The sequence below is a fragment of the Bubalus kerabau genome, chromosome 17 (assembly GCF_029407905.1).
Source record: "Bubalus kerabau isolate K-KA32 ecotype Philippines breed swamp buffalo chromosome 17, PCC_UOA_SB_1v2, whole genome shotgun sequence".
In the NCBI taxonomy this organism is placed as follows: domain Eukaryota; kingdom Metazoa; phylum Chordata; class Mammalia; order Artiodactyla; family Bovidae; genus Bubalus; species Bubalus kerabau.
In genome coordinates, this window is record NC_073640.1 from 46,864,208 (window position 1) to 46,874,730 (window position 10,523).

Genomic DNA, 10,523 nt, shown 5'->3' on the forward strand with positions numbered 1-10,523 from the left:
GGAGTTAACATACTTGGGCCTAATTTTTATCAAAAGTTAGGCAGGTGGTAACCAGTGGACAAATTCTCCGCCATTCCTCATCCTGGATGGACTGTCATGAGTCCTGTTCATTATAAAGCCTCTTGCAGGAGGGTCCCACCAGCCCAGCAATCAGATGCTTTTGGCAAGCTGTGGCCAGTTCAGAAACTCACCCTCATATTGGCTCTCTTGCCTTCCCTGCCTCACTTCCCTTCCCCTCGGTCTTTTTTTTTTTTTTAACTATTTATTTGGCTGTGTCTTAGTTGCAGCATGCAGGATTTTCCTTGCATCATGTGGGATCTTTCATTGCAGTGCGTGGATTTTGTAGTTGCGGAGGGCAGGCTTAGTTGCTGCGCGGCATCTGGGATCTTAGTTCCCCAACCAGGGATCGAACCCACATCCTCTGCATTGTAAGGTGGGTTCTTAACCACTGGACGGGCATGGAAGTCCCTCCTTTTTAAGTCTTTATTGAATTTGTTACAGTATTACTTCTGTTTTATGTTTTGGCCAGAGGCATGTGGTATCTTACAACCCACACCCCCTGCATTGCAAGGCGGATTCTTAAGCACTGGCCCACCAGGGGAGTCTCTAGCCTCAGTCTTGATTCCCTGTGGTTTCACACTCTGGGTAAGAAATGCCACCTAAGCTTTTGCCTCAGGCTCTGTTTCTAGAGCGCCCAGGCAAAGATACACTCCCATCGACCTTTCAGAAACAAAGATACAACTGCACTGCGAGATGTTTATAACATTGTTATTATTTTTAAAAGAACTAACTGTTTTATTGTTTATTTTTTGGCCATGCTGTGGGGCATGCAGGATCTTCTCTGATCAGGGATAGAACCCGTGCCCCCTGCAGTGGAAGTGGAGTGTTAACCACTGGACTGCCGGGAAAGTCCCTGTAACGCTATTCATAGCAGCCCTCTTCGCAGTAGCCCCAAACAGGAAACCGTTATTAGTGGCATGGATAAATATGTCAAAGTACATTCAAATCCTAGAGTCCTGTACTGCAAAGGAAATGAACAAATTACTACCATGCCCCAACCTGGATAGATCTTATAGACATAATATTGAACAAAAGAAGCTGAATATGGTATAACATTCTCGGCAAAACTAACGTATGACGCTATAAGTTAAGACAGAGGTGCCTTGGAGGTGGTGACTGGCGAGGGGCGAGGGAGGGAATCTGGGGTGGTTTGTGTTCTATTTCTTGATCTGGGTGCTGGTTGTATGAATATGTTGTTTGTGAAAATTCATCAAGCAAAACACTTAGGATGTGTGCAATATTTTATATGTAGGTTGTGCTCACTTCAATAAGAATAGGACATTAAGCATGTCCTTTGCAGCGTCCCTGGATGGGACAGGATCTGAGCTGGGGTGTCCTTGGGCCAGATCTTTTTCCACCAGCTGCTCAAAGGTGTTGAACCTGCTCGGTACCTCCATACCTGTTCTGGCCTTAACCCCCTTTCTCCTGCTACTTACATTCCAGCCTAGGTGGCTGCTCAGGCAGCCCGTTTCTCCTTGGTTTCTGCCATCCTGATCCCAAACCACTCCCTAAGTCTCCAGCATCTCCTTGTGGGTGGTTCTAGGGGACCGCTCTGTTTCTGTCTCATGGGGCTGTCTCTGCCTCTTCTTGTTTTCTGTCTCCAGTCTCTGTACCCTCCCTGGACAGCCACTGCCCATGTCTAGCCCTAACACTGGTTGGACCAGGGGCAGGAGTCCAAACAAAGGCTCCACATACATATGCCTAAATATTTAGTTTAAATCCCAGCTCCTAAGGTCACTATGGAATAGACAATGAAGAAAGCACAGTTAGAGGGAAATCAGGACACTGTCCTTGGTGACCTGAGGCAACCAACTTTAAGTGAAAGCATTGTCTCTTCCAGTTTCCCAGGGCAGGGGTTATGACTGCCCCCCATGCACATGTACACACACACACTTACCACTCCTTAGCCCAGCATCTTCTGACCTTGGGAGCTGGGGGGCCCTTGTATTACTCTTGTTCCTCTCTCGCAGTTCACCTTTGTTCAGCTAGTTACCAAACTTTAAAATATTCTGTGAGACTGAAATTAAAAACAACTTTGTATTCTGGGCTGGTGACATTCTGGCTCTCCGTAGTGTGAGGGTCCATGGCAGGGACCCCTGTGCCCAAAGCTGAGGGCTCAGCCTGCACATTCGGTGCTTCTAGAATGATCACATGAAGGGTGTGTCAGGACACCAAGCCCTCGCCCACTCTGCGATCCCTATCTTGGTCTCCACTCCCGGAGCTCTGACTCCTCCATCCTCCACACCAGCCTCGCCAGTACTCTCCACCACCCACTCTTTCCTCCAGGCTGACGGCCGCTTCTTCGTCACCCCAAGATTGCTTCAAAATGCAAATCAAATGTCTCTCCCCCATCCCAAAGTCTCTCTGCTCAGTTTCAGCAGGGAGGCCATTTATTTATTTTTTAAATTTTTTTTTTAAAGAACAGGTTTCTCTTTCTTTTTTTTTTCTTTAATTAATTTATTCTTGTCTTCACTGGGTCTTCATTGCTGTGCTTTCTCTAGTTGCAGCAAGCAGGAACTGCTCTCCAGATGTGACGCACAGTCTTCTCATCGCAGTGGCTTCTCTTGGTGAGGAGCACAGGCTCTAGGCAAGCAGGCATCGGCAGTTGCAGCAGGCGGGCTCAGTAGCTGCGGCAACTCAGGCTTTGTTGCTCCAAGGCATGTGGGATCTTCCTGGACCTGGGATCGAACCCATTCCCCTGCCCCTGGCAGGCAGATTCTTAACCACTGGACCACCAGGGAAATCCAGGAAGGCCATTTGACTAACAGTCCAAACTGGGGCCCTTTGAAAATGCAAGGGGGTGCTATTAATAATTAAAGCACGATGAGAGGGCGTCAACTGGATGTCTGAGCAATCTGGGATGTGCGGTCACCTTCTTTAAAGCCACTGTGCCAGGCTCTGCATGCTCAGATGTCGGTCCCCATCTTGCCTTGCCCATGCTGTCTGCTTGGCCTGCCCCCCCCCATGCACACCTTCCCGCTCCTGTGTTGCTCGTGAGTCAGCCTGCTCACCACCTTCTCCAGGAAGACCTCCGGGTCCCCAGATAGGACCACGTGCCTTTTCTGTGCCCACCTTGCCCCTCTCCTTACTACTTCCCTCCCTGCTGGACCAGATGCTCCTCATAGGCAATCTGGCCTTATTCCCAGCACACAGTAGATCCTCAATGCAGGTTCCCAAGCATCTGACTGGGAACTCAGAGATACAGCTTCCAGCCCCAGTCCTGCTCTTGACTTCTAAGCTAGATGAGTCACTGACCATCTGTGAAGGGCAGGGAGTGGGAATGGGGCATGATCCCCCAGTGCCACAGCTATGCTGGGGGGCAGCTTGCCCAGTGCCTGGGGTTCCTGGGCCCACTGGTTGGAAGAGGGAAAAAGAGGGGTAGGGTGACCTGCTGGGGAGTCTGGGACTCTCACGTCGTCCTGTGTCACCCATGTTCTCTCCTGAGACCCCCATAGGCACAGCCCTGTGTAGCCCCCTGTTGGAGGTGGTGAGGGCTGTGGGTAACAGGGACCAGTAGAAAATATGAGAAGTTGTGGCTTGGGCCTCTGCTCTGGAATTGGACTCTCCTCTTCCTCCTGGTTGTCCCAGTCCCAAATCTTGCCCCGTGAACTTCCCGGACCAGGACACCTTTGCCCTGGCCTTCTCTGAAGGACACCTGCCATTCCAAAAGATGCCACCAGAGGGCAGCCTCCTGACCTTGGGGTGGACTCTGTAGCCTGCCTCCCTCTCAGACATCAAGGAAATCAGGCCCTGGTGAATCCTGTCCTAAGGGTTTGGGACAGGCTGGCCAGGCCTGTTGGGAAAGGACCTAGCCTCCCGGAGTCAGCTGGGAGCCAGGGAAGTCATTCCCAAGGGCTGTGCCTGCTTCCTTCTTCTGCTGCCTGTCCTGGCCGTAGACATGGAGGGGAGGCCCCCGGGGCCGTGGGTGCTGGCCTGGGTCAGGAAACTCATAGTGAAACCCGAGAGATCTGGTAGTGAAATTCATTCCGCGCAGCACACCTGCCTCGGGGCAGGGCTGGGGAAGGACAGGAGGCAATAGAGCCTCTGCAGTGGCGGTGGTGTGGGGAGGGCCCAGGGCCTTATCTGATGGGCCCTGGCCTTTCTCACAGCGGAGTGAGCTGCCCTGACAAGCCGACCACAGCCTGGTGGGCAGGGGCTCTGTGGGCCCCATGGGCACAGCTTCCCCACCTGCCCAATACGCAGGGAGGCAGTGAGCCTGAGAAAGGTGCGGGCGGAGGAGTGGGCGCCGCTGGAGGGGAGCGGGCACCATGGGCCTGGGTGCTTAGGCGGGTCCCTCAGAGACCTGGTGCCTCAAAACACAGAGATAGGTCAAAATCAGTTACTATTAAATATTGGGGCACTCTAGGTATGTACTTGTTACAAACTAATGCTTTTCACGTGAAAACAAGACTTTGGCATCACCAGATGCTTCTGAATTTGAGACTCACCAGCCCCTGGGACACTGCAGGATTTTATTATTAATGGGCAGCGACTGTCCTCAGTCGTGCAGACAGCTTAGGGGCCTTGGTGGAATGTCACTGGGGGACCTCACAGGAAGTCTAAACTTGGGACCCTGGACAGGACAGCTCTCTGGGTGCCCCCAACCTGGATCCCCCTCCTAGGGGGCCCTCCCTGTGCCGGAGGGTAGGGGTCTGTCTCCCCTGGGTTGTGAGGGGTGATCCACTCTGGAAACACAGGTCCATCTGCTTTTCCAGGGCCCTGTGCAGATGGGCCTTCTGGACCCTGGGTGCCCGCAGAGAAGGGTCTGGAGAGCAGCTGTCTCAATGTCAGAGGGATCTCCCCACCCCTGGCCCCTGGGTCACCCTCCTGGGACCACCCCTTTGGGCACAAAGCACCATCCGCTCTGGGTGGGCTGGACTGAAATCTGCATTAGGGGAGGGCCTGAATCTGACCCTACCCAGTCTGTTCCTGACATGAGTCACCAGTGGGGCTGGGGCCTCGGGCCCACTCAGCACCATCCCGGAGGACCTCAGGACCAGCATCTGTTGGAACTTTTTCCCAAAAGGAGGATGCCACGTTCCCTCGGGCCCACCTCACAGGGAGGAAGATGTGTGAAGTGAGGATTCCCAGGGCCTCAGCCGACTCCAGGCTGCCCATGGGGTCCGGGTCAGCCGGGCTAAGGGTGAGTCGTGCCAAGAGGGGAGGGAGCCAGGCACAGGACAGGTTCAGGGCGTTGTCTGCTGGTGGGGAGATGGGAGTGGGCCCGGTGCTGTGTTGTCTCCCCATTTTTAAGGTGGAAAAGCTGTGGCATGGAGTGGAGTGGAAATAGTCACGTAGCTGATAAGTGGGGAGCTGGGATAGTCAGATGTGGAAACTGTGACCCCTGGGAGGCATGGGCTTCCTGGTCCTGAGCTGCTCCCTGGGGTCCGTCCTGGCATTCAGCCCAGCCTGTTCATTCATTGGCCTTTCTATAAAGAATGTTATCATGTCTTCATGCCACCCCAGAGTATAATTCATAGGTAATGTAACCTACAGTCAAATTAAATAAAAATCAACATAATGCCCTAACTTTAAAACTAGAGAGAAATAAAAGGGATGTAAATTGTAACTTCACAACGTGTGTTTGATTTAAAAACTGCTTGCGTATGACCTATAGAGGACTCAGTTGCCGGTTGTGTAGAATCCTGGAAGCTGTGGCAGCTGTAGACCAGACTGAGCTCGGAGCATCCTTCCAGGCTCAGATGGCTGCAGGAGCCGCAGCTTAGGGATGGCAAATTTCCAAAATGACAAACAACTCAGTTTTTTTATTTTATATATTTTAAAATTTTTATTGGCGTATAGTTGGTTTACAGTGTTGTGTTAGTTTGAGGTGTGCAGCAAAGCAAATCAGCCACATGCACATATATATCCACTCTCATTTAGATTCTTTCCCCCTCTATACAGAACGGGCTTCCCTGGTGACTCAGACAGTAAAGCGTCTGTCTGCAATGCAGGAGACCAGGGTTCGATCCCTGGTTTGGGAAGACCCCCTGGAGAAGGAAATGGCAGCCCACTCCAGTATTCTTGCCTGGAAAATCCCATGGACGGCGGAGCCTGGTAGGCTACCGTCCATGGGATTGCAAAGAGTCGGGACATGACTGAGCAACTTCACTTTCACTTTCTGTACAGAACACTGAGTAGAGTTCCCTGTGCTACACAGCAGCTCCCAATCAGTTTTATTTTAAAAATTTTAAGCTTTATTTTTCAATTTTTGGCCATATCTCGTGGCATGTAGGATCTTAGTTTCCTGACCAGGGATCAAACCCGTGCCCTCTGCATTGGAAGTCAGAGTCTTAACCACTGGACCACCAGAACAAACAACTCTTGATAAACATCCAAACAAAACAAGGAAACATTTTCCCAGGACTGTCATACTTGTTGCATCCTAGGAAGTTCTATATTTGGAAACCATGTAAAATGAAAGCAGTTTCCAGACTTCTCATCCTTACCAAGAGAGTCTTCACCTTTGCCAGGAATTCCTCAGCCTTGGTGCTACTGATGTGCTATGGTGCATTGTGGGATGTTAGCAGCATCCCTGGCCTCCATCCACTAGAGGTCAGGAGCACTCCTACCCCAGATGATGATCAGAAGTGTGACCAGACATCGCCAAACGTTTCCTGACGGGTAGAACCTACCCCCACCAGAGTGTCCCGTGTGATATTCAGAAGCTGTGTGGGCACAGGACGACCTGCCGCTGGGCAGGATGGCCCCCACACCCAGCCCCCAGCCCCACCCCCGCTCCTCGACAATGCCTGTAGCAGTCTCATTGCACGACACCCAGTGTTTCCCTCCATTTCTCAGACACCCCATGGGAGAAGCACAAGAACTACGAGGGCCTCTCACCCAGCTGGTGGCCTCTCACCCATGGGCCCTAGGGCCCCTGTTGCCCCAGCCTCGCCCACCTGCCCCTCCTACGTCTCACTCCCAGCAGCTCGGGGTCTCGTCCTTCTCAGGGCCCTTTCCTCTGCCTTACCCTGAAATTCTATCAGCACCCCTGGTCTGGAGGAGCTTTCTCAGCCTAGGAGTCTTCTCCAGGGAGCCCTCCACCAGAGCCTCTCCCCAGCATCACCTGGGCCAGAGTTTCCTTCCACATGTCCCAGCCCCCAGGGCTAGCATCGTCAGAGTATGACTCCTAAGAAGGTGACGTGGTTGAGACTGCGACTCAGTTCAAGCCTCGTTTCATCTGCTGAGGCCTCCAGTGCCCCCCCAGAGACTGGAGGAGGTGCCTGTTGAGGGGCAGCTCTGGGAGGGCAGTGGGTTACAGCCTGTGGGGTAGGGGAAGAACCTGGAGTCTCCCTGACCAGAGCTTCTGCCCCTTCTCTCACAGAACCCTGGAATCTCTCCAACCACAGGTGTCTACTGGGGAAGGTCTGCTCCGGCCCAAAGTGGGGCTAGGGCTGAGGACGAGCACTGCGGAGGCAGAGGGAAGGGTCCCGCCTCCAGTTCAGTTCCTGGCATCTACCCCTTGAGGAACCAGAACTTCCAGCACTTAAGGTGTCCCTGGGGCATGGGGCACCTCCTGGGGTGGCGTTCACCTCACTCCTCATCTGCCCCCAAGCCTGCTTGTCCCTGAGCAAGGTTCATGCCTGGCAAGTGGGCCAGGGCTGTGGACAGGGCAGAGAAGGGCTGTGGGCACCCCTACCTGGCCACCTCTCAGCCCTTGGCAGAGACTGTGTCCCATCCCGGGGGTGCTCTGGCTTCTGGGACACCTCCTCTGTGTGATGCAGGTGGAGGGGGCTCAGGGAGGGTGCGCTGGTGCATGAAGTCATCTCCAAGCTGTCTGAGCTGGGTGCACAGCGCTGAGGGATGCCAGATCCTGGGAGGATATGGGAGGTGAAAGTGTTACTGGCTCAGTCGTGCCTGACTCTCTGCAGCCCTATGGACTGTGGTCCACCAGGATCCCCTGTCCATGGAATTCTCCAGGCCAGAATACCGGAGTGGGTAGCCATTCCCTTCTCCAGGGGATCTTCCTGACCCAGGGAACACACCCAGATCTCCTGTGTTACAGGCGGATTCTCTGCCATCTGAGCCATCAGGGAGGCCCTATAGGAGGTGAAGGTCCCGATGATCTGCAGTCTGGGAAGGGAGGCACCAGCAACTCCTGTCTCGGTCAGCTCCCACTGGGCCTCGTGCTCCCAACTGTGGGGAAAAAATGGGGAAAGTGACCTTTGCCCTCCTTTCCTGGTGGCTGTTGCAGAAGAGGGCCGGCAGTATACCTGAAATGGATCCCTCCGGTCCACGGAGTCGGGGTTCCAGGGCCCCGTCAGGCCCCGCCCTGTACCACTGGCCTTGCGTGCCCCATGCCTCAGTTGGTAGGGCTCAGACACCCCGCCCCCCAGGCCTTTCCCCCAGTTCCTCAGGCTCCTCTCAGTGACGCAGGCAGCCTGGCCCCAGATCAGCTGAGGTTGTTCTTGGCCGGTGTGGACGTACCCACTCTGGGGCCTGGCCTGGCTCCCAGGCCCCTTCCCCTGCCCGGTGTCCTCAAGGGTCACCACCCTCATTCGTGCAGGCCTTGCTCACGGGCTGGTTCTTCCTGGGCTTCTGGTCAGGATGGTGACCTCTTGGGTTCCTGCTGCTTCTCGACCTTGGTCTGGGGCCCCTGGCCTGGTTTGTTTTTATCGGGGGAGGAGGTGGGCAGGGAGCCCAGCATGCCACTGCAGCCTCCCCCTTGAGGCCTCCCTCCCCAGGCGCGACTAGCTGGTCATGGTGCATCTGGGTCGGGGTGGGGAGGCTGGAGGGTAGGAGCTGGCCCTGGTGAAGACTCTTTGCCTACAGGGTCCAGGGACATCCTAGGGGCCCCCAGGTGGCTCTGTGACTGCACGTGGGTGGGAAGAGCCTTGAGAGAGGGTGTGACAGTGAGCATGTGGGTGTGGACCCAGAGACGGGGATCGTGAGAACATGAATGGGTGAGGCCAAGGGCTGGGGGGCCCCTGCTCCCTGGGATCTCCCCCAGGAGAGAGTTCAGGGAATGGGGGAAACAGTGCATCAGGAATGCTGGCCACTAGGTGTCACCAGGAGCCCATGGGACAGAAGAAGTCCCCTCATCCACGCCCCCCCACCAGGCTTGCCCCCTTTCCTTGATCAAGGGGTGCTTTCCGATCTGTTAAGATATATGAGCACCCACTAGCTGTGTTTAGCCCATGGGGGTGACATTGCCTTGTCCAAGAGGAGACATTCTCCATGGAATTCAGCCCGTCCCCACCTCCTGCCCATGTAGATCCAGGCTGAGGACAGAGCTAGCAAGCGGTGGGGCGGCAGGTAACTCCTGGCCACCCGGCCCCTCCCTGGCCCAGATGCCTTGCTGCGGGGGAGGGAGCGCCTTCCTGCTGGCACTTCCAGGCGAGCAGTTTGCCTGCAGGCAGGCTACCTGCCAGGTGAAGGAGGAGGGTAGAGTCCCACTTGCACCTGCCCGCCCCTGTCCAGCTCGGCACTTAGATTCCCACAGCCCCACTCTGCCGCCCGTGGGCCTAGTTCCCAGCCCCTAGACAGGCACTCACTTGTGCACTACTCAGCAAGAGTGAGCAGGACCCACTGTGTGCCTGGCGCCGGGGACTCAGCCATAGACGACTGGACCCTACCCTATGAAGCCTGCAGGCTCCAGAATGCTAAAGGCAGCAGTAAATGAACCAGAGAATTTGTGGTGGGGACCCTGTCATGGGGGAAGTCATTCATGGAGGAACTGGGAGGGTCATGGGCAAGGAGGGTCCAGGGAGGGCTTCTGTGAACAGCTAATGAAGAGGATCAGTCATGTGAACACTAGAGGGAAGAGCATTCGGGGCACCTGGAACAGTATGTGCAAAGGTCCTGAGGCAGGAACAAGCTGGACCTGTTACAGTGGAACACCTAGGCCTGTGTGGATGGGTGAAGTGATAAAGGGTGGAGGGTGGGAGAGAACAGACTACATGGGGCCTCGGGCTACGCTGCCTTCTTCTCCCCAAGGACACGCATATGGAGAGGCCCTCGGGGGCCAGGCAGTGGAGCCTTCATGCTGGGATGTGGCTGAAGGGCTTGTTCTATCTGGGGCCGGTAATGGCTGGTGTGGAGTGGAGGCCACAGCATGTGGTGGATCCAACAGGACCCAGTCCTCATATCTTTGTAGGCTGAGAAGCAGTTAAAACCCTCGAGGGCCTTTCCCCGCTGGTTGAGGGCTCCCCAGGGCAGGACAGGGCTGGTCTGTCTCCAGGCTCCTGGATAGTGTCTTCTTGGCTGGGAGCAAAGTCAGAGGGAGTGGGGCAGAGGGAAGGGCAAGAAAGTTCCTGTCTGGAGTCTCTCCACTGCTGAATGAATGAGTGAATGAACAGGGATGAGTGGGTCAAGGCTGTCCCCCACCCATCCCAACCGGTCTTGCCATGGCAGGACCAATCCTGGGCCTTAGCGCCCATCCCCCTGGAACAAAGCCAAAGACCTGAACAAGGTGTATCTGCCCCAGTTGTCCCCAGACCTTGTCGTGCTCTGATTGGTCT